This window comes from Manacus candei, unplaced genomic scaffold (assembly GCF_025592945.1).
Source record: "Manacus candei isolate 608988 ecotype Guabito, Panama unplaced genomic scaffold, ASM2559294v1 h1tg000002l, whole genome shotgun sequence".
In the NCBI taxonomy this organism is placed as follows: Eukaryota; Metazoa; Chordata; class Aves; order Passeriformes; family Pipridae; genus Manacus; species Manacus candei.
In genome coordinates this window covers 9,755,079-9,779,836 of record NW_026138050.1, presented here as the reverse complement: position 1 = coordinate 9,779,836, position 24,758 = coordinate 9,755,079, and the positions used below count along the sequence as shown (strand labels likewise).

Below are 24,758 nucleotides of genomic sequence, written 5' to 3'. Positions count from 1 at the left end.
CAGGCACTTACCTATGTGAAAGTCAGAGATTGTATTCCTTTGAATAATGATTGAAACGAAACATAAAAGAAGGAAAATTAGTAGTAAAGTGGCCAAAGAGATGTGAGGCTCCACTGCCATCTGAGTCCAGGGAAGAACACACAGTGTTCCTGTATATGTGCCTTTTTCTTACTGAATGTGCTGCTACCACTTTATGTTTAAATCTATGGGAATTTTATACATATATATATATACATATAAGAATCTTATGGCTGTGAGGTCTTCTGAACTCTGTGTGACAAGTTACAAATGGGGAAAGAGGCAATTTTGGGTATCAGTTAAATTCAAGACTGAAGCTTCCCACTGTCTTCTGGATGAAATCTCTGATGCTGTGAGGTGCTGAATTCTCTGTGGTCACAGTGATTTGGGAGACGGGGCCTTCATCATGTTTCAGGTTTGGGCTCCTTGTTTCTGGTTAGACTCCAAGTGTGTAGGAGCAGAGTTCTGTGAAATCACTTGGCTGTTTTAGTGCCATCCGAGGAGGGTGGGAGTGGAATATCACTGGCCTTGTGACTAAACTGGCTGGAAGCCTCTCCTGCTTTTCATTTCCTTTGGGCTCCATGCTGTGCCATCACACTCACATTCTTGTAATATTTTCTGGGCTTCTGCTTTGCAAAAGAGCTCCAGTCTGAGGTTGGTTTTCCACGTAGACTTTTATTACGTGACACCGGATCTCCTTCTATGAAGGTTATTTTTGTGTCCTCTGGAGGTTTGCTTTTCTGTCATAATTACTCAGAACCTGACAGACTTATAATCCTCTGATAGGATTTGTGACATTGTAATCTTCTCCACAGCAACCCATTGTGGCTTCACAACCAGAGGATTATAACCTCTAAGAAGGCAATAAGCAGATGAACCCTTGAGATACCAAGACCCTGCTTTCATACCCATTTCCAGGGCCTGAGCTGTGGGAGGGCAGGGAGTGGTGCTGTGTTCTCACTTCTGCCCACATTTCTGGGTTTCTTCATCTTCTTTTGCCTCAAGTAACAGAGTTGAGAAATTAATTAAACCCACCAGTTATACACACTTTGAGCACTGCAAATATCCTTAGCCATGCAAATTAAGAAAAGATAAATTAAGCGAATTTGACTTACACAACAGATTTTTTTTCTCCCAGAAGAATGTTCTTTACACTTTCCCATAAGGTATCAGTTGTTTTACAAATCAAACACTTCTGTACCTTTCCACAGAAATAAAAAGAATCTGCTAAGATTTACCAACCAGCTTAGATCCATTGTTTTGACTGCTTTGTCTTTCAATGAAATTACTTTCTTTCCAACAATTAATATACTTTTACATAATGGGAATGTGCCTGCCATTATAATATTTACTCTAAATATTTGTATGCCTTGTTTATTGTTTTCTCTTACCGTAATGGTTTGAATACATTAAAAATTCCCTTGCTTCAGGCATTCCATTAATTTGTCTATTAGCTATCCCTATACTCTATTCTAACAGTCTAGAAGGAAAAGACTAGACAGTATAAAATTATAGAAGCAAACATGTTACCAACCTGGCATCTTTGTTATTTATTGTTATGTCTAAGCAGTAAATTGGTAGTCCCTTGCCTGTAACTTGTGGGTAACAAATGGCCTGCAGGATACTCACTCTGTTCAAAGGCAAAGGCAATTACAAGGAAGATTTAAAGTTGAGAGAGAGTTAAAATTGGAAGGAAGTTGCTCAGCATTGTTTCCCTTCAGCCAACAAAGGCTGAGGACAATTTCACTGGTGAATCATCCAGTCAATGTGTGGTCTGAGAAATATTTTACCTCAATATATGTCTCACCTGAAGCATATCCCAGTGGCATATTCTGTCCTGATGTACCTGACCCAGCAATGGAGATGAGTGTGCTTCTTACCTTCTGGCATAATCCCGTTTATTCCTTTAGAGTCTCTCTAGAGATGAAAATACATCAGTGTGCCACAGTGAAGCTGTAATAGCCAGTTATGGATCTCCTATTTCCCAATCCACATGTGCAAGCCTTGTTAATGTCAGTTTGTTAGTTTGTGTTCAGCAGTCAAAAGCTCAGGGAAAGAACGCAGAAGGTCGATGGAGAATTAGAGTTCTGTTCTCAGAAAAATAGTTTGTTGTCTTTTAGAACAGCAGAGATCAAAATGCATTGATTAGGAAGCAGGATGCATGTTATCTTGTAGCATAGACTCACAGAAAATACAAAAGATGAGCCCACTTATGCCATCCTCTTCTCAGGAGGGGTTACCTATGCTCTTGATAAATGTTAGTTGTGTTTCTAAAAAGCCTTCAGTGAGGGGCCTCACAGCCTGCCTGCACAGCCTGCTCCACTTCCAGTGCTATTCCAGTGGTATCCTCACTGGTAGAGAACTTGTCCTGTTGTTACATTTTCTTTAGGGCTGCAGGTGAAGGCCATTATTTCTCTTATCCTCCATGGAGATGGAGAGAGGAGGATGACTATTCCTTGAGCTGCAGCATTTTCTGTGTTTTGAAGTCTCTACACTACAAAACGAGGGTTTTAATTCTTCCCATGCAGAATGATCAGAGGTTTCAGAAATCCAGCCTTTCTGAGCACATCTTTGTTGAGGTTTGGCATCTCTTCTCATGTCTCATTTCTTGCAGGATCTCCACTTAATTATGCAACCCTAGCACACCACTTCTTCTCTGGCATCAGCAGAGTTGATCCATTGTTGATCCATTTCTGCCTTCGATCTCCTAAAGCCCAGAAATCCTTTTATGTCAGACTGCTCTTTACAATGATTGTTCTTATACATAGAATCTGGTGTCTCATTTAAGAGGGATGCACCTTGTTTTTTCACACCATGTTTCCAGCTTTTTAGGATCTTTTGAATTCTAATTCTGTCCTTCAAAATCTTTGAAGAGCTGTCCAGCCTGGTGTTGTTTCCAAATTTAATATGTACAGTGTCCCATTGTCCTCCTCATTAATGAAAATATTGCACAGTGGTGGTGACGGAATAAATCACTGCAGAAATCTTTTCATTATATCCTTCCATTTAAAAAAAATAGGAATCATTTGGGATTATGCTCTGAATGAGGTTTTCTGACCATTTTGCATCAACCATTTGGGATTATTCTCTGAATGAGGTTTTCTGACCATTTCGCATCAACCTTTTAGAAACAACTTCTGAAATCCTATTAAAACTCTAGATTTTTTTGTATCTACAGCATTCCCCAATACTAAGGGTGTTACATTGACATAAAAGGGAATTGCTCAGGCTTAGCTGCATTTGTTCCTGACAAATCTGCATGAGTGGTTATTCATGACCATGTTGATTTCTATTCCTTTCTCCCTTCCTTTTCCCTGCCCCTTAATTAATGAATTAAATTAATACTAAATGATTTTGTTCTCTCTTAAGGCTTGACAGCACACCTTTGAGAGTTTTACAGGATTTCATCCATTGGGTGAGTTCTCAAAGCTAATGGCACTTAGAGGATTTGAGTCCTTTCCCCAAGTGCACAGGATGAATCCTTCTGGGCCAACAGATAGAAACATGTTACAATTTTTCCAAGTGCTCTTCAAACCTGCCCTTCTTGTCCTCAGGTGTGACCCCTCCTCCCTGTTCTCATGGTGGTTTTCATTAGTTTCTTGAAACTATTGCCTTCTTTTTTAAGTGAATACTGAAGTCCTGTCTTCCAAAAATGAAAAGTTGATTCTTTGAATCTTCAGATTCCAATAACTTCTAATAATTATAAATAAATAAAAAGTAGTATTTTGGAATCCTACATATGGTTCTCTTTTAACCTTATCTAAACCTTATCTAAGTGGGCATTTATATGAGCCACAGTAATTTGGATTGGCCCTTTATGTAAAATAATAGCTTAACACTTAGCTGCTTAGTTGTGATGTGTTCCACATTGTTATTTCAATAATTTCTAGATTCAAATTATTTCCTATTTACATAATGTTGTTTTATTCAAATATATGCACAAGAGTTTCAGGGGAAAATAATTAGACGAGACAGCATCGGGCAAATAGCTCCTTTTGAGAGAGAAAATGCCATCTTTGAGGGGGGATGGTATACCCTTAACTTCTCCCTTAGATTTAGCCCATCTCATTTGCTCTAGGCCACTGAAGTGAATCTTCAAATATAATAATGCAAGTAAAGCAGAGTGAGTATATCCCAGAAGAGTAAATAGAAAGCTGAGGAGCGTCCCACTGGTTTTCTCTGAGGTGGATCCCTGTGAACCCTCCAAGGTGGATCCCTGGGAACCCTCCAAACTCCACACCGGCCACAAACCAGTCCCTTGGTTGGTGCTTTCTCACAACTCACAAATGTTTCCTGCTGTAGCCATTGACAGCGTTTCAGCAAGAGTTGAAATAACTGTTTAGTGCTTAGGCACTAGAGACAAAAAGAAATAGAAAATGAAAAAAATGTATTTTGAAATATACTTTCCTTGAACTTAAAAATGTGAATTTCAGAACCTGGGAAGAATTTGTGTCCAGTTTTCCCCTGGATTATCACCCAGGTATTTACTAGGGGAAAGGTCTAAATTTATTTTTTTTTATTTTACTTCAAATTGAATTTTGCAAAGGAAATTAATATCATATTTCCAGATACCATTTAATTCTAGTATTCTAAATAATCTTAGAGAGCATTCAAAAGTATAATAAGTGACTTTAGGCTTTCATTATTTGATCCTCTCTACTGATGATGTACATACCAACCCACTGAAGGAAGTGTCAAATAGATATGAGAGTGGAGGAAAGGGAGGACAGAAAAAAAATCTTTCCCTAATTAGGACACAGGCAATCCTGCATCAACAGGAACTTTATTTTCCTTTTTAACATTTCAGTAATGTCCTCATTTTATTTTGAACCTTTGGACTTAAAAGACAACTGTGATAGCTGTTATTTTAGGAACCTCTTCTGTGTAATTTCTGTGATCAATAAGGTCCCTGCACATACACTGACGTGCCACGGAAAGATGACCCAGTTCTATTTTTGCATTTTAACGGCCTTTTGTAGAGTGGCACCTCTGCTGTTACAGAAAAATGATGAACATACGTTTCAATAAATGAGAAAATCTTATTGCTTTGAAGAAGAAAATTTCAATGGCTTTTAAAAGGCTTCAGCCACCTGAACAGGAGGTTGAAACTATCCATCCAATTACAATGTTTTGACCAAAATGCAATTTTCTTCTAAATACTGGAAGCAGTTATCAAAGTAACTGCAGTAGGCTTGGCACAGGTCATGTTCCTCTGGGAATAAGGCTTAACGGGCTACATTATCATAGGCAAGTTGCTTAGTCAAGAATAGTCTTCAAGATATGCAGCTGGCAAAAGCCTTCCCTGCCCAGTGGTGGCAGTCAGCAGGGCTGAGGCCTGGAAGGCTGAGCAGGTGAGCTGGTGTGCTCTGCTGTGCTCTGCTGTGCTCTGCTGTGCTCTGAGCTGGGCAGGTACTGCCCTTCTCCTTTTACTGGGTCTGTACATCAGCACAGTGTTGTCAGTGCTGCAACTGTTGCAGCAGGGACTGCTTTGTCTGACCAGTGTCCCAGGGATGTGTGTTCCTGGTTTGTGCTCCCCTCTCTCTCCTCCTGCCCTGCCAGAGATAAGCCTGAGACCTGCAGTTCTTGCTGCCACAGAATTGGACTGTTGGCAGGTTTCTCTTTTTTTACTGTTTATTTCTATTCTACATTATCCTCAGTTAGACCTTCTTCTGTGTCTTCCTCCTCCCTCTAACCTGTGCAGGGAATGACTGCTTGGCTGCCTGGTGTCTTCAGCCACGTCTTCTCTGAACTTTACAGCTGTTCCCTGAAAAACATCTGCACTGCAGGTGTCTGTACTGTCTCAGAGAGGCAGGAACAGGATATGGATCCATGAAAGTATCTCCAACCTAACATTTTGCCCTCTACTTAAGCGTCAATCTGCAACAAAGAAAGTGACCTCTAGAAACTACTTGTTGTAAATAACATTCTTTCATAAAGTCTCACAGGTGTAGAATGTTATTCCTTTTATGGCCTCTATTTGCTTACTGTTCTATTCACTCTTCTCTCTTACTCGTTGCAAACTGGTGTCTTGTAAATTTATAAGCTGAAGCAAAAGTATAAAAACAGATCTGATATTTTGAAAACTCTCTTATTTACTGTGATGTTTTGATCAGTGCTCAGGCTCAGCCTTTACTTTGCTCTTGGTGAAACTGAGACTTTTCAAGAGTGGCAGAGTCAGAGAAATTTAGAACATTTCCAAAGCTCTGTCTGGACGTATTTTATGAACACCTACTTTCATGGAGTTAGGCCAATATTTAGAAACTGAATTTCCGTGGTTCAGCGTGTCTTCTGTAGTGACACCTCAGCACTGTTTCATTTATGAATGCCCTGCTGATGAATGAGATTCACAGCACCTTTTACATCCTCAGCAGAGGGCAGGTGTCAGTGTTTATTTGTGTTTCTCGTGGCCAGTGTGCCCTAAACTCAACGCAGGAGCCCTGGACCTCCCTGAGCACATCTCACCACAGTCACCTCTTTTGACCCTCCTGATGAGACCAACTTAGTTTTGCTTTCAGAGCTGTGTTTTATGATGCCACCAGGAAGTGACAGATCAACAACCCTTTTCACAAAAGCCACTGAATAAAAATGAGTTGTTAAATTAGCTCTCAGTCCCTTGCAAATGAGCATGGGTTGCTTTTGCACCGAAGCCTTGGAGGTAGGGTGGTTATTATTCCACAACAGTTCCCTGAGCTCTGGTTCTGTCTTTCATTAAACCATAGGAACTTTGTTTTGAGTCTGGGATATAACCACTCTCACGGGTCTCTGTATTCCTGCAGTATTATCTTTCCTAAATGAGGCAATGTGCTAATGACTGACAGCTCTGTCTTGGGGATTTTTCTTCATTTATTTAGTTACAATCCAAACAAAAAGCTGTTGTCTACAGTCCTTTACCTCTCTGTGGGGTAAGTTGGGTGGGTTTACAGAATGTGAGAAAACTTTCAAAGCTGGACCTTTTCCCTCTTGATAAATTGGTACTCAAATAGAAACACAGGGTGTTGGGTTTCAATAATTTGTTGCAGTGCCACTACATCAAATTTAAGTTCCTTTAAGAACCATGATTAGCTGGTACAAAATGGGGAACTGGGACAGTTTATTTAGCAGTGATGCTAATTAACAGTGCTGTTGAACCCAAGTGCATCTTGGCATGAGAACAAGACCCAGGACAGATTTTGAATGTCTGCCCAATGCTACCTGCCTACAGTAAAATGTGTCAGAAGGCAAGCTGAACAGGGGACACAATTTATATCCCTTTATAACACAACCTTTTTTGTCGTGTCTGCCTCCTAATTAGCCAAGCTGTTGTCACCTACTGGTCTTTCATAGTGCAGTTCTTCATCTCAAAACCAAAGTAGGGGCCCAAAAGGAAAAGTAATTTTGATGCTTCTATTCTCAGACATTTCTTCTTATAACCCATTACTCTGCATACATTATTTTTAATGAATTGCAGAATGCCTCTTTAGCTTTCTCAGAATGTCTTCCAAGAACAAGGCTTTGTGGCCTCCTGCCAGGCACACACACATATGATTTGTTTGCTGTCCTTTTCTTTCATTGTTGGTAGCAAAACTGTTTTGGCAGCAGCCTTCCTACACCTCCTTCAATGGTGTCTTGCTCTAAAACTCACAGAAGTCAAGGTCTCAGCCTCTGCTGCCTTAGTGTCAAATACAAGCAGTGCTCAGGGCCCCTGTTTTCTGTGAACTCTCTTTTATGGCAGCTTAAATTAGCAGCCCATGAAAACTGAAATTGTGGGCACAACATTATCGACAGGAGCTGGGACTGTTGCATGCCTGAAAGGCTTTTGGTTTTGTTCTGAGCAAGAACCTTCCTGCTCAGCTGACTGAAGCAATGAACTCTTTCAATGTTACACAGATTATTTTGAAAACTTCCCCGTGCAGTTTTATTTTTATTTATTTATTCCTGATGTGTTAAGAATTTGCCAGGCAGAAAAAGGCACAGTCCCTGCCCCGAGGGGAGCCTGCTGGAAGCTCTGATATTTGCATGCCTGTGAACTTCCTCTGTGACCAAAGGCTGTGTCCTTACATTAATTCTGTCAGAACTATTGCTTCTCACAGCATGTTACTGTAAATAATCTCTGTTTACAATAATGGATCATTACTCAAACGTCCCACAGAAACTCAATATGCTGTAAATGTTTTCCCTTTGTCTTTATTGTAATTTACCTCCAACGTTAATTAATGCTACCTCAGGAAAATTCCCTCTGTATTATATATTTACAGCCAGAAATACTGGGGTTGATGGTTCCTTTTCAGTGTAACTAAAGATAAATCACATAGCAATCATTTAGTCTTCCCTTCTATATTTAATTATGGATTTTTGGACCATGTTATAATCTTCCATGTAGCATTTCTATGACCTGTTAAACAGCTGTGATGATTCACCCAAGGGTGTTCCTTGCTGATGTGATCCCTTTGCTTGATTGGTAGAGGAACCTGCCTCGCTTTCTCCCTCTTTCCAAGGATAAAACAAGTAGATGTTCAGTTAAACAGCAGTGGTGGACTCAGATTCCAGTACCTCAGTTCCTGTTGACACCTCAATGATCTTGTGTGCTCATGGTGAAGTCACCTAAAGACTTGCAGTGTTAGCAATACATCTGGTATATGTTTTGGAAACACTTCAAATACTTCTGCCAGTGGTTTTTTGCATTTTAAGTTGCAGAATTGTTAGAATACAACAATGTTTTTTCATTTTAGCTGGTCTGTACAGACTTTATGGCAGCTAGAGTTTGCTCATTGCACTGTCTGGCAGAATGGATTCATGGATAGCTGCAAAACTAAGTATTATTATGAGGCAGTTTGTTAGGAACATTTTAGTTTTCAATGGGAATAAATGGTTGAAATGTATGGGGTGATATCCTACAACCTTGTTCCATCAAATAGTTGCAATCAAAAATCAAGTTAGACAGAACTTTATAAGCAAGGAAATAGCACATCCAGTACAGAACCTTTTCACATCCAGTACAACACACACAATGTAATTTTGTACCCAGACACTCAGATGTGTATATTGGAATCTGTGATCTTAATGCACAGAAAGCAGAGGGACAAGTAACCCCCTGTTTGATTTCAGCAGCAAGATCTTCTTGATTAAGTTCCATATCTGGCAGAATCACTTATATCCACAGAGAACCACAATTGTTTTGTTATATCCTCTAGTGCTTAGGGCAATTCACATCAAAAACCCCCCAGATAAATGAAAAAAACTTTGAAACAGAGTTTGCCTTTCATTAAATACCCATTGTCCTTGCAATTTAGAGTGAGCAACTGAGTAGAGAGCATTATATACACAGAAACTGGACATGGCATCAGAACAGCTTTTCTTCTGAATACTCCATCTGATTTATGTTGGAGTTAACAAATGCTCATTAATCTTTATTTGTTTCAGACAAGTGTAGGAGAAAAGAGATTATTTACTTATACCCTGTACATATTTCATTGCATGTTATGGATATTAATGATGCAATAACCACACAGAACATGGAAACAAAAATTGTGTCTGCCTTCTCTCCATATTTTTGTTAGGTTTTACTTAAATGTTTGCAACTCAGGTGTGTTTCCAAGCTGTAGCAAAATTCTGTGGGTTACCTGCCATCAGCATAAGATGGAGAAAGCTGTACAACTCTGAGACTATTGTCCCACGGATAAATACCATAAGATGCCTCCTTGTGTGTCAGCAGTTATTGCCTTTATTGAGATAGATTGCAAGATCTTTTACTCTTCAGATTGGAGACAGACCCAGAAGGCAGATAAATATGTGCTTAACTGCCAATTATGAATCTGTTTGGCCTTGGCAGGACTAAAAAATATAATAGGACTTTTCTGTCTCTTCTCTTTGAAATTCAATAAGAGAAGAAGAAAGATTTTTCTATTATGTTTGATTTTATTTTTTTTTCTCATGGGTGGATGAGCACCCTTTGCCTAGCTATTTCTCTTCACAAAGTGATAGAGGCTCAAAGGGCATTTCTGTAATTTATTATACATGCATCAGTCCACTTCACTAGAGATTGGTGAAAGAAGCTGACCTTTATTACAATAAAGGGAATATAAGTGAGGAACAATTTTGATGTTGTAGGCACTGTGTCTTGTAGATGTATGTGAGTATGTATTTGTTTTAGAATGATAACAATTGTCACTTCCTGGCAAGGTTTCCTTAGAGAGTACTCCTTGTTCATACTGATACTTGGAGTCCTTACTGTGCATTTAAAACAAAGGCTTGAGAGATTTTGTTTATCTAAAGACAGGAACACTTCAGTGTGCCCAGAGGGGGGCAACAAGGCTGGCAAAAGGGCTGGGAGGCATGTCCTGGGAGAAAAGGATAAGGACTTTGGGCTTGTTCAGTTTGGAGGAGAGAAGGCTGAGGGCTGCCCTCGTTGCTCTCCACCACTTCCTGAGGAGAGGACATGGAGAGGGAGGTGCTGATCCCTTCTCCCTGGTATCCAGGGACAGGATGTGTGGGAACGGTTCAAAGCTGCCCCAGGGAAGGTTCAGACAGGACATGAGGAAGTGTTTCTTTACCCAGAGGGTGTTCAAACACCGGAACAAGCTTCCTGGAGGGGTGGGCAATGCCCCAAGCCTGTCAGTGTTTAAGAGGCAGGTGGACAATGCCTTTAACAGGCTTTAATTTGGTCAGCCCTGAACTGCTCAGGCAGCTGGACTGGGTGATCACTGCACTTCCCTTCCAACTGGAACAGCCTATTCTTTTAAGCCAAAAGTTAAGATAGAGACAATGAATTAAACAACTGTTTTTCAGAAGTATGTTTTTGTAAGTAGACTACACATTCTATGCTTCAGGATATTAAAACATGAGGCTTTTCTGGGGAGCAGAGGTGAAAACAGGTGCTGTGGTTTGTAATCAGTGAGCCACTCTGCCAGCAGCAAGGTTGCTGGCTTTTTGTTCATTTTATACCAGTTTGCTCGGGGAGCCACATTGCTCAGCCTCTGATGTCATTTTGTGTACGACACAGTAACACAAACAGGAGAAAAAGGGGGGGGAGAAAGCACTACTTTGCATTTTAAATCCAAACCTGTAAACTCTCAGCTCTGTACATGTGAGTCAGAAGGGCTTCTGCACACAGATCCCTCAGCAGGGCAGCTGGGTGTGCAAGGGCCCAGCACTGCAGTTCTGCAGCCCAAGCAGCCTGTTCCCAGCTGGATCAGGGACTGCACACAACCATCTCGTGCCTGCACACACATCACTCACGTGAAGTCCTGCACCAGCTGAGGGCAAGAGGGGTCAAGAGCAGACTTTCACCTGCAGTATTTTATTTTCCATATGGGACCTATTTGATAAAAGCACTTGAGCACAATGTATTAAACATCTAAAACCATCCCACACAATGGCACTCTGCAGGCAACTGAGTTCTTTCCTGGCTGAAGAGCACATATGCTCAGCCTAAGCCCTGAGGGTGGATCATTCTCACTGTGTGCAGTGGGGTTTGCAGAGAACTCCAGGTTTCAGCAGGATGGGTTACAGGAACTGCCATTTTCAGGATTCGACCCTCTGTAGTTCAACCTCCAACCACGCAAACTCCTTATGCAGGGAAATAGCCAAAAATTGCATGAGGCACTGGAAAACATGTTATAAAACTTTAATATATCCTCCTCCAAATAGCTGTAGTTCATACCTATTTTTAGGTAGAATTCAATTAAACAATATCAGAGCCAATATCAACAACAGAAAATGATATGGTTGTACAAAGCCATAAGAAACAGTACCTGTTAATAATCTAAATCATTAGGTCACTTTTGTATGGTTTTGGTGTGATTGTTTCCAAAAACAGATGGAGAGAGATGTGCTAAACCTCTAAAGTTTGGGCAATTACTGTGGGTTAGCAGCAGATCCATGTGAACCAGCACAACCACCCACTCCCACATTTGTAGCTGTGCAATAGTAAATGGGCATAAATGTGTTGATATATTGCAGCCAGTGATTGTATATGTGTCTGCTTCACAGAAAATCACTATTTTTACGGTGTAATGTTGTAATCACAGAAAGAATTAATATATATATATATATAGAAAGAATTATAAATACATAACCTGGAAAGATTAAGGTAAAACAAGTGGTTGTTTGGGAAGCTCAACCATCCTCTCAAAAACAAGCCAGTTGAATTCTTGATTTGGGGTGTGATTTTTTTTTTTTTTTAAATCACCAAATCTAGAACTGTTAATAAAATGTAATAATTCTGAGCAAATAAAAAGAACCATAATTTATGATTTGTTAAATTATGAATTCACTTTTATTCCCTAAACCACTTGAAGCTAAAGGAGTCTGTGGAAAGACCTGAAGCCCTGCAGTAAAACTTAAGGCCCGTGGCTCAACTCTAATGAGTCTCAAATGAATAGTTCTGATTTCAAAACAAAGTACAACTAGAACATCCTCTTGAATGTCAACTAAATACAAGAACCATAATCCTCATGTAAGGAAAGTATTGAGTCTTAATTCTAGCTATGTAAAATTATCAAATTCAGTTGTGAGTTCATGTTTTCCTGTAGAAGTATCAGTGAGAGGAAAAATAAGCAGAAATAAATGTCTGTGGGCAATTCAGTTATAATTGCTGCTGGCATTAATGACATTCATTATTTATGTGTTTTTTCCCCACTCCTAAATAGCATAGAACATTAGTATTTTTTTTTGTTCTTCAAGAAGTATAAAATGAGGACTAAAAATTTACATATTGTAAATGCATGTAAATATGTTTTTCACTTGTCCCAAGTCTTCAGAAACAGATTATTCCACAAGAGTCTCAAAGAATGCTGTTGTTTATCTCTTGGTTGTTCTTAGTGTGAAATCCATTGGGTGCTAATCCTGAACACATTAAAGCCCGTGGCATCAGGCCTGTACCCAACAATGTGATGCTCTCAGAAGAGTGGATTTGCAAAGGAATCTGATGGAGACAGGCATCCAGCTTTCGTGGAATCTGTCATCTGGAGCCTCAGCTAAAGCTGGTGGGAAATGCTTTGACTGGAGAGCACTGATTTGTGCAGATCAAAGCATTACCCAGGGGCACTTTGGTTTGAACCAAAGGCCAATGAAAAAAGCACATTGGGAAAGTTTGATCAGGCTCTGCCAGTTTATCTGCCAGGCCCCTCTGTTCCTGCCCAGTGAGCTGGGGGGGGGAAATGGGAGCTCAGAGCTCTCCCCAGCTCCCTCATCTTCTGCCACACGGCTGAGGAGCTGCTGGGGACGAGGCTCCAGCCCTTGGCCAAGGTGGCCCTGGGATTTTGGCTTTCCAGGCTGCAGCTCCCCAGCCGTTGGCTGCCCAGCCCCACAGCTGTGTCCTGTCCCTGAGGTGCAGCACAGTCAGAGCCTCACTGCTGGACTGGCCCTTGGCAGAGACTGCCAAATCCTTAGTTTTCATCCAAACCAGAAGGAAACCGAATTCTGACATTTCAAAACCCTTCCAAGCACAAAGCATAATCTGCTCTCATTACTTTGTTACTCTTAGTTTTACCTGTAGTAGTGTTTTTTTTCTGGTAGTAACAACAACAAGGGGGGATGCATATTCATTTGTTACTGAGCAACAATATATATTCAGAATTTCTCTGTCTTACAACTACTATCTCTAAAACAAACCCAAAGTGTAGAACATGTTCCCCTGGAAAATGCATAAGCAGAAAAAAAAAGAAAATTCGTATAAACAAAGTAGCAAAATCTCTTGAAAATCTAGTTACAGTGGAAAAGCATCCTTCAGCAACCGACATTTTAACGGGAAATAACTCAGCATTCTGCTGACCTTTACAAGTTTAGCCTTTATATGGGAATGAACTGTTTGAAAAATGTCTCTAATTCAGTTGTCACAAAGAGACACCAGACTTGTGGTTGATCTGTTTCATGAGCAGAGCCTTCATTTTGATTTTTACAAGCACCAGTCTTGGTCTCGTACTGTCCCCCATAGTTCTCAGCTGCCTGGTCACATCTATTTCCTCACAAACAAAAGGCTGCTTGAAAAAAATCCTGTGGACATGACTAAGATAATGAGGATGCTAATGACAAAGTAATCTTGGCAATTATTGCTGCTTTCATGAACAAAACCAGACTCTGTTCATTTCCAGGCATCCCACTGTGCCAAGCTGGTAGAGGAAGGAGGAGCAGACACACTGCTCATGTGCACACACCCAAACATGTAACCAGGAGTGAGAAGAACACCTTTGATCTATATGCTTATAAGCAACACCAGTGTCGACTGCTGCTCGCTGCAGTCAAGGGGATGAGATGTAATAAGAAAACATTTATTACCTATAGAGCTCAATAACAGGAGCAATCCAGACTCCAGCTGTAGCTGGTCATTATGTAATGCCACTTGCTTACCAATTTGGACTCCTTTCCAATCAAATTGAGCTCCTAATTCATGGCAGCTAGTGGGACAAAATATATTAAATTGTGACAAAGGAAGGAAACATGAGGAGTGACAGACTGTCTGATACTGTAAGCCCTCAGACCAGCCAGGCCTCTTCCAAGCAGAGAATGACAAAGATAAATATGAAAGAAACTAAATATTTCAAATTAAGTTTTACTGCTTGAAAATGTGTGAAAGGGCATGTCAGGACTCTGTTGTTATTAGAAACAAATAATGACAATAATCATCAAGAAAAAATGTCATGAGGAATATTCTAAACTAGAAGGGGATTTTCTGAATCTAGTTTTCTAGTTCTACTTATTGTCGGTTCTTTTCCAAAGAATGCTTATGTAGGTGAGAAAGTACTTTGTCTTTATAAAAACCTGGTTTTATATTTCATAAAAGAGAAAGGCATAACTGGATCATTAAACTTTATTACTTTTCTGGAGCTAATGTAGCACTGCTTCTGTGGTGGCCACACCGCAGAGGCAGCAGAGGTGGTTTACAGCTGGACTTACATGTCCTGCAGGGAGTTGCTCTGAAACAATGTGCTGTTCTGAAACAGTGTTACCCTGGAGATGGGACACAGTGAGGCAGGGAGGAGTGGCACTGAATCCCCAAGTGCTGTGCTTTGTTGGTAGCTCAAAGTTCCTCCCTGTTCTGTTCCGTAGTGTGAAAATGCACCAGCTGTGCCCCAGAGGTGAGTGAGGTTCTCTCCTGTGGATGGAGTGAACACAGAGCCCCCGTGGCGAGTGGGTTTTAGCTGCACGTTGTATAGATGTTCTCAGTATATTTTGACTGGCATCCCCTGGACCAGAGCAGCTTTTCTGCCCCAGGCCCACAGGAGTTCTTTGCAGACACAGGGAGCAGTGACTGTGCTTAGATGGATGGTTGGAAGAGAACTCCATCCTCGTTCCACAGAGCAGCCCATGGGAAAGCCCAGGAGGGCTGGGATGAACCAGCAGATGGATGTGTTGTATTTTGGCAGAACTCTGCTCCCCAGAGGCAGAGTTCTGGGGAGCAGAGCAGGGGATTACCAGGTTCCTCCTAGCCCTGGGCTACGTGGCTCCAGAGCCACTTGGATCCTCACATCCCACCACAAGCACAGCAGTGGCAGAGGGGCCTGTTCAAGGCTGGGAATCACTCGTGGCTCACCCAGGGCATTGGGAGGGTGATTCAGTCTGCTGGAGCAAATTGGTTCAGTGATGCACAGACTGGGTGGCTGAGTGGGAAGGGAGCCAGCTGGGCTTTTTCTTCAGCTGGCGTTCACAAGAAAACGAGTGTGAGAGTTATTTTGGTGGGGTCAGAGGCACAGTAACAAGTATTGTGCCTGTTGCAGTGATGTGGAACTACATTTTGCTCAATTCCCTTCCTCCACTTGTCTTTAAAAGGAGCAAGGGAAGGCTGGCAGAGCAGGGAGCTGTGCAGCACCACTGCAGGCAGCACAGGGAGCACAGGAGGGCTTTGGGGAAGCCCCAGAGGAGACTCTGGTCGTACACCAGGTCCTCTGTCCCTGCCTGGCTGCCCAGCTCCAGTGGCTGCCCTGGGGAAGGAAGGAAATGCAGCTTCTCCGTGGCTGCTGGGGCACTGGGAATGCCTGGAAAGAGCAGAAGGCTCCTATGTCTCTCAGAGATCATAGTTTTGTCCTTACAAATAGCTGATAGGAGGCAGGGAAGAATTGCATTTATTTCTTCCTCATGCTGTATATTTGAAGAAACATTGTATAAGGGCTGATGAAAAGTACCTTTTTCTTTCTTTTTTTTTTTTCCATTTAGCTTCTTTCCCCCTTAGTGGCAGGTTTTTACACCCAGAATTGCAAGCATTCAACTCTTCATGAAATGACCTTTCTGAAAAAGGTATAAAAATGTTTCTGAGCATAAACCAAAGCCTCTCTAATTAATACCTCAGAGAAATATTTTTATTTAATGGTTTCTTAATGCTAGTGTACTAATATTACAGTGTAATATGTTGAATTCCCTGCTAGTTTGACTTGACTGATGACAAGAAAGGAAACATATTGTCACCTATCATAATCATCCCACCTAAAATGTAATTCTTTTTCCATATTTACCTAATGTATTGGTAGTCAGCACACTCCCTGATTGTGCTGATGTTTATAACCAGTTTTTTAACAAGTTTATGATAATAATGCTTTCATCCCAGGGACTCATCTTTATACCCAGACCCTTCAAAAATTTAGTGGTAAATTTGGGTATTACTACACCAAAGAAACTATGGTATTTCTATTAAGTGTGAGTCTGATTGACAGGCAATTTTAGACTTAAATAAATAGGGTTTTCCATTTAAACAAAATGAGATAGCAGCTCTGTCTCTTTTTTTTTCGTGTCCCTTCTTGATACAATTTGAAATAGTGTAACTTGCAGTCCGAGGCCTCTGCTAAATTCAGCTGTAGGAGTTTGATTGATTTGTCAGTAACTGTGCATGGAAAGCAAGAAGATGAATTACTGTAGGAAGAACAACTCGAGCTGCCAGCCCCAAGCTGGAGAGGAGTCACCAGGGCAGCAGAGAGTAGACTTCCAAATGTTTTAGTAAAGGGAGCAGGAGAAAAAGATCAGTAGCTGATTAATCATGTTGCTAGTGTGTTAAGGGACATGGGCTAATAGAGAACCAAATGTTAGGAAAATATGTTTTGAGGGAAGGCCAACAGAGAAATCAGAGGAATGCACCCACTGACAATGTTGTGTAGAGAGTTAGAAGGAAATAGGAAGGAAAGAGAAGCAGATGAGAAGACAACTCATGAAGGATCCAATGAAAACCACACAAATAATGTTTTTCAAAGGTCATAGCAATAAAGGAAAGAATAAAATGAGCAGGAAAATGAAAAAATAGCTCCCTGACATTGTGTTTTCTTGTGAACAGCTATCGTAGGTGTTGGGGGGTTGCTTGTAAATGACAAAAAGGCAGAGTCATCCGTGTCCTCAAATCATCATGTGTAAATTGAATAAACACTGAAAAGCTGCTCTGACAATGGAGTTTCTACCTTTGACATTGGAATTTCCTAAGCCATTACTTGTCAGCTGACTTCTGGAGGCCTTTCCTTCAGGCTGGTTTCCCCTCTTCCACAAATATGAACTGGGAATGTGGAAGGCAGTAAATACCACCAAATGCAGGCAGAAGTGGCAGCCAGACATAGGGAAGAGACCCTTTAGCACATTATATATAGGAAAATTACCCTACTGAGACTGTCCAGCATCCCTGTGCAGTTGAGACCATTCTGTTGCAAGAGCTGAAAAACACTAATGCTGCTTCTGTCAGAGTTTCATTGGGAAGACTTAATGAACTTTGTGGTCCTAATGAAGAACAGGAGGGACTTTTTGTTGTCAGGATGATTTATTAGTAATTGTAGCTATTAACATTTTTTAAATGTTCAGTAATTCCTTCAATACACCTTGTAAATTAACCTTAATAAATATGTGGTAGGAAGCAGCTTATCCTGGTAATGGATATTTAATAGCATACAATAGCTGTAATTTACCAACATAACTTCTCAGCAAAGTTTAACTCCTAATCAGCCCTAGGGACAGAGCTAACCCTACAGATAGTTATTTGTTTTCAAAAAGGGTACTGTGAGAAAACAGGCATGAATTTGGTTTTGCAGATTTCTGTCAGGACAAGTTACATGTGCGAGAACAACTAGCAAATGGCAAACAGAAGAGGATAAATATATTTTCATTTTAATCTACTGCATTTATCATCTCCAAATTCACAAGTGCAACTTTGAATTTTTTTTTTTCCCTTTCATGCAATTTAAAAACATATCATTACTTAATTTTACTGTGTGGGCAGATTTGGACTAATGTGAATTAGAGGAGACAAGTTTCCCAGCAATTCTGTTTCTCTAACAGAGTTACAGTGCTCTAGACCAACTTTGAGTGGGGAACTGGCATGAGGCTGACATGATGATGTACCAGAGTCTGAAAGGAAGCTGTTATCTCAGAGAGAGAGATTCCTTCAAATATTTTGCCCTCATCCCCCAAATACCTGCAAATCTGATGATGCTTGAGCTTCACTTCCCAAAATCTCTCTTGATTATTCTGGAAAACTTCTGCAGGGTAACCTCCAAAGCCAACTGGAGGTCTCCAGGAGAGAGAGAGGGTATGTTCAGAAGTAGGAAGTGCTTGGGGTAGTGCAGGTACTGAAGAAATTGTTCTAGCCATCTACAGTTACCCCTGAAGCTTATATTCAGAAGTTTCTTTCTAAGCACACTTTTTTCAACTTATTTAACTTGTTTAAACAGTCTATTGCAAAGCCTTTGTTCCTGGTGACATTTTAGTTCTTACTAAAGAAACAGACATCATGTAATTACATCACTGCTATTAATTATTAGACCTCTCACTTTTCCTGTGATTGCTACCATTTTGGGGCATGCTGTTTTAGCAACAGTGACACCTCAGAAGAGAAGATGCTTTGAATGAAGTGGATAGCAGCCAAATTGAGCTTCCAGGTGCTGTTGGCTTTTTCTAGTATTGCAAGGCCAAAATGTTTCAACTATATTTACTATGCAAACCCACTTAACCAATAAGCAAAGTAATAATTTTTGTCAGATTGCTTAGTAATATTACTTTATTTTTGTTCTATTCTATTTCTGGCTCCTTTAATTATCTTTTCTGTGATCGTGTGTCTTCCACCTTAGTACTCCTACATTTCAAAGCTGCATTTCCATTGTGGTGATTTTACTTGTAATCTTCCTCTCTTTCTCTGTCCCTCACTCTCCCCTCCCCTTCCCTTTTTTCTGTGATTATTTTTCTGGCCATGCTTTGCCAGCTGTGCACAACCATTCCATTTCTGAACTGTCCATTCCATTTAAAAACACATCAATGGCAGCACATTCACTTTTGCCTTTTCTCTGCCTCATGTCAACGAAATTCTCTTTTTGTTGCAATTACTGAGGAGTCTAAAATAAAGTTTTCAGCCTCACACCATTATAATCATTCCCTGCCTACACTGCTTGTTACTTTGGTGTAGCTCTCTGTGATTCAGGTTTTTCCCAGAAAGCATGAAGGAAAACATTCCTTCTGCCAGCTCATTTCAAGGTTCAGGGGAACTGCCTCACCCTTAGAGAACACAGGGGTACATTCAAACAGTGTGAGGTACATTTTCAAAATGGTACTTAGGAATCACACATCTCATTAGCAAATAATTGAGATTCATTGGCACAACTCATTCCTCCTTGAAAATGTTCCCCTGTAACACCTACATTTTGCTGAAGTTAAAAGAGGACAAACAATGTTAGAGAGCATCTTACTTTTCAGCAAAAGCATATGTATGTGCCTGGAAGCATTACCCAGCTTTAATCCTTGGGTAAGTGCTCTGCCTGCCCCATTTCTGCCACCACTGGGCATGGAGTTGGTGTGGATTCCTTCTCTAGGGTCAGGAAGGCATGCTGGGGAAAAGTGCAGCTCTTCTACCCTATACTCAGCTGTACACAAAAGGGTTTGTCCATTTTTATTGCACTGCCTGGCCCACAGCAGAAAATTAGGAACAGTTTGAGGCTTGGAAAAGATAGGGAGCTTTCTATTGCAAAACCTGAAAACCAAACAGAAGTCCTGAGAAATTATTCCAGGAAAGAAATGTCCTTAAATATTAAAAAGGCTCACTGAACAGTGCTCTCTCATGAAGCTCCTTTTCTGTGTCTGAGCTCCTTCTGTTACTGAGGTTCTTCTAAAGCAATCAGAGTCAAATACTCCCACCTCTAGTATCAGGTACAGTTCTGTTGACATCCACAGTTATTTCATATTGACCAGGATGCTGTAGTGCAAGGTTTGGTTTGCTGCATTTGTAACTAGTTCAGTGGTGGGAAATTTCCATTTCCTACCTGAGACTGCAGTGGAAGCATGGACTCTCCCAGCACAACCTGCTTGGTGCTCACACAGAGTGGGCTCAACTCACGGCAGCAGCCCAAGGGATCTCAGATTCTGTTCTCACATTCCTTCTGGACCATGTTTCTCTCCTTTTGGCACAGCTAGGTATCAATTCCCAAGTACAGCTTGAACAGGTTCTTTGTCAATTCTGGTGTCTGTTGTATCACCCCAGAGAAATCACTTATGCATGTTGCTGGAGAGTCTTGGCTTGAACAGAGATGAGTTTCCAAGCTGGTGTCATCGTAAAGGAAAAAATAGCAGCCTTGATTCTTGCTACTATATACAGAAATATTGCAGAATGACGACAAAGATGTGCTAAACAAGAGTTTTTGCTTTTCCTTGGTAGGATGAGTGACTGTATGGGGGAGGTGTTCTATGAGTTTTTCCATTGGGAAAGGCTCTTAGGCTCATATCATTATACTTTTATGCATCACTTGGTCTTAGCCAAACTAAAAAGATACATTCTTTGGAATTCCATGGGTGTGTTCTAGCACAGTGTTCCTTTATCTAAGATCAGGTTATCTTGGTTATGGAACTGGGTATGTCGATGTGTGACCAACCTTTCCCCTCCCCATTAATACATGTTGTGTAAAACCTGCATTTTTTCTAAAATTTAACTTTTATCTTTTCAGCTTCAAACTCAGTTCAGTTTTTCTCTTACAAAGTATTTAATAAAATTCAGCATTAAACAATATGCTACCTTTTCTGAAATAAAAAACAAACCCTTCTGGCTGTCAGAAAGGGGGAGAGTGAGAAATATAGTTTTTTATGTGTGTGCTTATTCACAGACCAAGACTGCAGAGGGGCAGGATGATGGCAATGTGCTTCAACCAAACCAGATTTTAAAAGAGGACAACTGTTGGATTCACTTTGGAACAGGCAGTTTATAAACCAGGTATCTCTCCTCTTTATTCTTCACTGTTTTCTCTTAAATTTGTTTTCTTTGTAAACTGTTTACCTAATTTCTCTTTACTATATGTCAAAGGGAAAGTTCTGACAAAAATCCACGTATTTTTATAGTTCTCTGTTGTGTGATAGTCTGTGGGTATGTTTCTAGGGCAGGTCCACAGGCACTCTTTCAGATAACCTCTTTCTTTCTGAACCACCTAACTACTTCTGAAATGAAGCTTAATTGCTTAAGTCTGGCTGCTGCTTTATGTACTTGGATGGAAGGATGTGAAAATACTTGCTGCTTAAAAGCAAGAAGTGCCCCAGCTGACTGACCTTTGCTCCTTGTGAATCTTTCCTCTTCCTACCAAAAGAGGAGAAAAGCAAAGCTAGCAGCCTTCCCAGCCGTTATTAATGACTTCTACAGAGGGGTAGGGGAAGCTGGGAAGATGAAAACACACAGGCCACAAAGTGCTGCAAGCACAGGTGGGTTATGGCCCCAGCCCTCCCAGCAGGGACTGACCCACTGGTGCCATTCATCCTCCTGGCAGCCTCTGCACTGCACAGGGTGAGCTCCTCCACAAGGGCAGCTACCTCAGCTCTGCTTCAGCTCCTGCTTGTCAGTGGCACGCTACAGTCAGATGTCTGCTAGGCTAGAAAAGCAAAGATGCTTTAATTTTTAAACCCCTGCTAAATAATTCATAAGAGCTTAAGAAGTACTTGACCAGATCAGGAAATGGTGAGCCATGCCCACCTATTCTAGGCTAGAAATTATCCACAGTAGTACAGGTTGAAAGGAGAGGAAAGCCCTGCTGCTCTTTTGGAATCTGTTATTGGGAAACATATATTTTGTGTTGGAGAGATGGGTGTCAGTATTGAAGTACCTACAGTTGTATGCTGAGTATTGGTTCCCTGAGTTAGGAAAAGTGTTTTGTGGATTTTGCATTATTTTTAGAAAAAGTACCTTGTTTCACAGGTAGACAGATGTGTTATCAGTTCCCCTAAGCTGAGTACAAACAAACTAGGAACACAAAAACTAGGCCCTTCTGCTGTGTCAGTGGTCAGAGGTTGATTCACAGTTTTGATCAGGCAGTGATTGTGTGGGAGAGGGATTTGTCTGCAGTGTGTTTGCACAGCTGATCTTCAGCTTCAGAGTGGCTCTGTCACCACTCCCTCCAAGTGCCCTGGAAGCCTTCAAGCTCTGTGCTCCTACGAGCAAATATCCCACCCTGAATCCCAGAGCAGTGCTGGTTATCTGAGTGAATATTGGCTTTTACAATTCCTAGCAGAACTTATTTCCTGAGTTATGGTTACATTACCTTTTGGTACATAACTTTACAAGTGCTTTCAAGTAGCTAGACTTTAACAAAGAAATAACAATTAATATAACAGCCTACAATATGACAATTGTTTTTGAAGTTATGAAGAGTTTTCCTTCTTTACTGGAGAAATGGATGGACAGGAGGAACAGTATTGTTGGAGCTAAAGCTCTTTTTTGCAGAATGTTCTACGCTTATGTGCTTGAATTAATGGCTACATTTTTTTATGATCAACTTTCTTTTTATCAGTTGAATTAGGAAAAGCACAAAAATATCACATATGTTACTTTATGGGCATCTCTTGTATTTTGTTGTTACTTTTGCCATATATATATATATATATATATGTATTTATGTAGTGTTTTTCCAGCTAACACAGAATCAACAGTCCTGCTCCAATAGAGCCCAAATCTGAAAAATCTTGTTGTTACCTTGTTAACCACCTGCACTCCCTAAAGGTGCATTAACAAAGGAGTCCTTTGGAATTGTGATTTTGTTAATGCATAGTAACTGCTTCAAGCAGGACATTAATATTTTCTTTTTCATGTCATTTTTAAAGAAAAGTACAGAACAGCAAAATGCTACAACTTGTTAAAGATACACTGGTGTTTTAGTGTGTTTTGATATCACCACAGTTGAAAAGCAAAAGAAGCTTAGATATAATGCTTGTTTCACTGCAACTCCCTCAGGAAAAAAAGAAAAAAAACAGTAATTTATAATTAAGAGAAGGCTGTGGCAAGTTTTAAGTGCTTTTAAGAACTATTTTTTCTTTTTTGAATGAAAAGATTTATGTCAGTAAAGAATCATATCTCATGCTCACAGTTATAGAGGGGTTTTACTGGCTGCATAGGTCCAGAGGTGTGATGTCAAAAGCAAACATGTAATCCTGCAAATTCTTGTGATTAGAGTACTTCCCATACATATCCCTCTACCACAATAAGGGTTTCTTCTTAGAAATATGTATCAAAGAGTGTCATTGCAGTGCTACTCCTTTCTGTGCTGCTCCAACCAAAGCAAGGTAGAACAAACTGTTCTCAAGATTCCCAAGGAGCAGAAATTACCTCCCTGGCCAGTCCATATTGTTACATCCCAAAGGGAATGTGTGAAGCAGAACAACTTGCCTAGTGTTCCCCCCCCAAAAAGGACAAACATGAAACACCTACTGGGGATCTCTAGGAGGTGGAATTAGGGAGGCAGAACACTCAGCTCTCCAGGGAAGGAAAAACCAACTGCTTCAGTAAACCTATATTTACTATAGTGAGAAATGTTAATCAGAATTAAATAAATCCCCCAAAAGTTACCATCCAATTAAAAACAACCCTCCCCTGTCACTAGTCTAGTGGATAATTATACAATTAGAAATGTTGGAAATGTCATTACTGGAATTAGATTAGGGAAATTTCACATAATGGAATAAGAGTGTCCCTGGGGACAGTTGCTGGGGGTATCTGGGTGGGGCCCCTGTCCCTGCTCTGTGTCCCTCCAAACATTGCTGGGCACCAGGGGAGAGCCCCGTGGGCAGGGCCAGGGTTCCATCCCCACACACATTGCATGGCTTTACTCCAGGGCATGAACTGGATTTGCTAGCATGGGTGTCTTGTGAGAAATAGTGCACTGCCACTCTACAAATCTGAGTCAAGTATTCTCTATATTTAGTACGTTAAGTATAGCAGTAAAGTCAACTGGGAAATCTTAAGCCCTGCTGTGGAGAGCAGAGCCATCAAGAAGCAACAGAGCTGTGCACATAAAATGGCAATATACTCGCCTATTGGACCTTCATCTCATTTGCTCAGCTACCCAAATTTACAGTAAAACCCCAGTGTTTCCTCTCTTTGTTCATATGATCTTGTTATTGAAAATGTTCCTTGACAAATGTTCTATTGAGCAAATTTGTTCACCTGTAGGATGCTGGAGCACCTGCCAGTGACCCTGTGAGCATGTGCCTCTGTCACAGAAATAAGATTGAGAAGGGCTCTGGCTGAGAACTCGGGATATTATTGATTTCCTTGATGACAGAGGCAATCAGGATGTTTGTGCAGTGTGTGTATTTGACAAATAAGGGACACAGGGGTATTTAAGTTGCAGCAGCAGAGAGACTCCATCTGCTTTACAAATTTCATAATATTGATACAGAAGGTGCACAAACTGCTCCCCAAATGCTATTAGCTGCCAAGCATAGCTATCTTAAGTGGTGGTAGAAGACTTACAATCCACATAAATTACCAAGATCATATATTTTATAGGTGACAGAAATAAGTGGCAAATTTCCTCAGATTTGGTTTTGATGCCCATTTGAGG

The 24,758-nt window shown here is 40.7% G+C and overlaps 1 protein-coding gene and 1 long non-coding RNA gene across 2 annotated transcripts in view; one reads left to right on the top strand and one right to left on the bottom strand.

Annotated features, from left to right (window-relative positions):
• LOC127482434 (uncharacterized) overlaps nucleotides 1-21,054 on the top strand; it is a 115,960-nt gene extending 94,906 nt beyond the window's left edge. Inside the window, exon 3 of the long non-coding RNA XR_007908606.1 lies at nucleotides 21,042-21,054. This is a non-coding gene — a long non-coding RNA (uncharacterized LOC127482434). The remainder of the gene's footprint in view (nucleotides 1-21,041) is intronic.
• SHISA9 (shisa family member 9) overlaps nucleotides 1-24,758 on the bottom strand; it is a 172,252-nt gene that overhangs the window by 29,285 nt on the left and 118,209 nt on the right. The window lies entirely within an intron of this gene.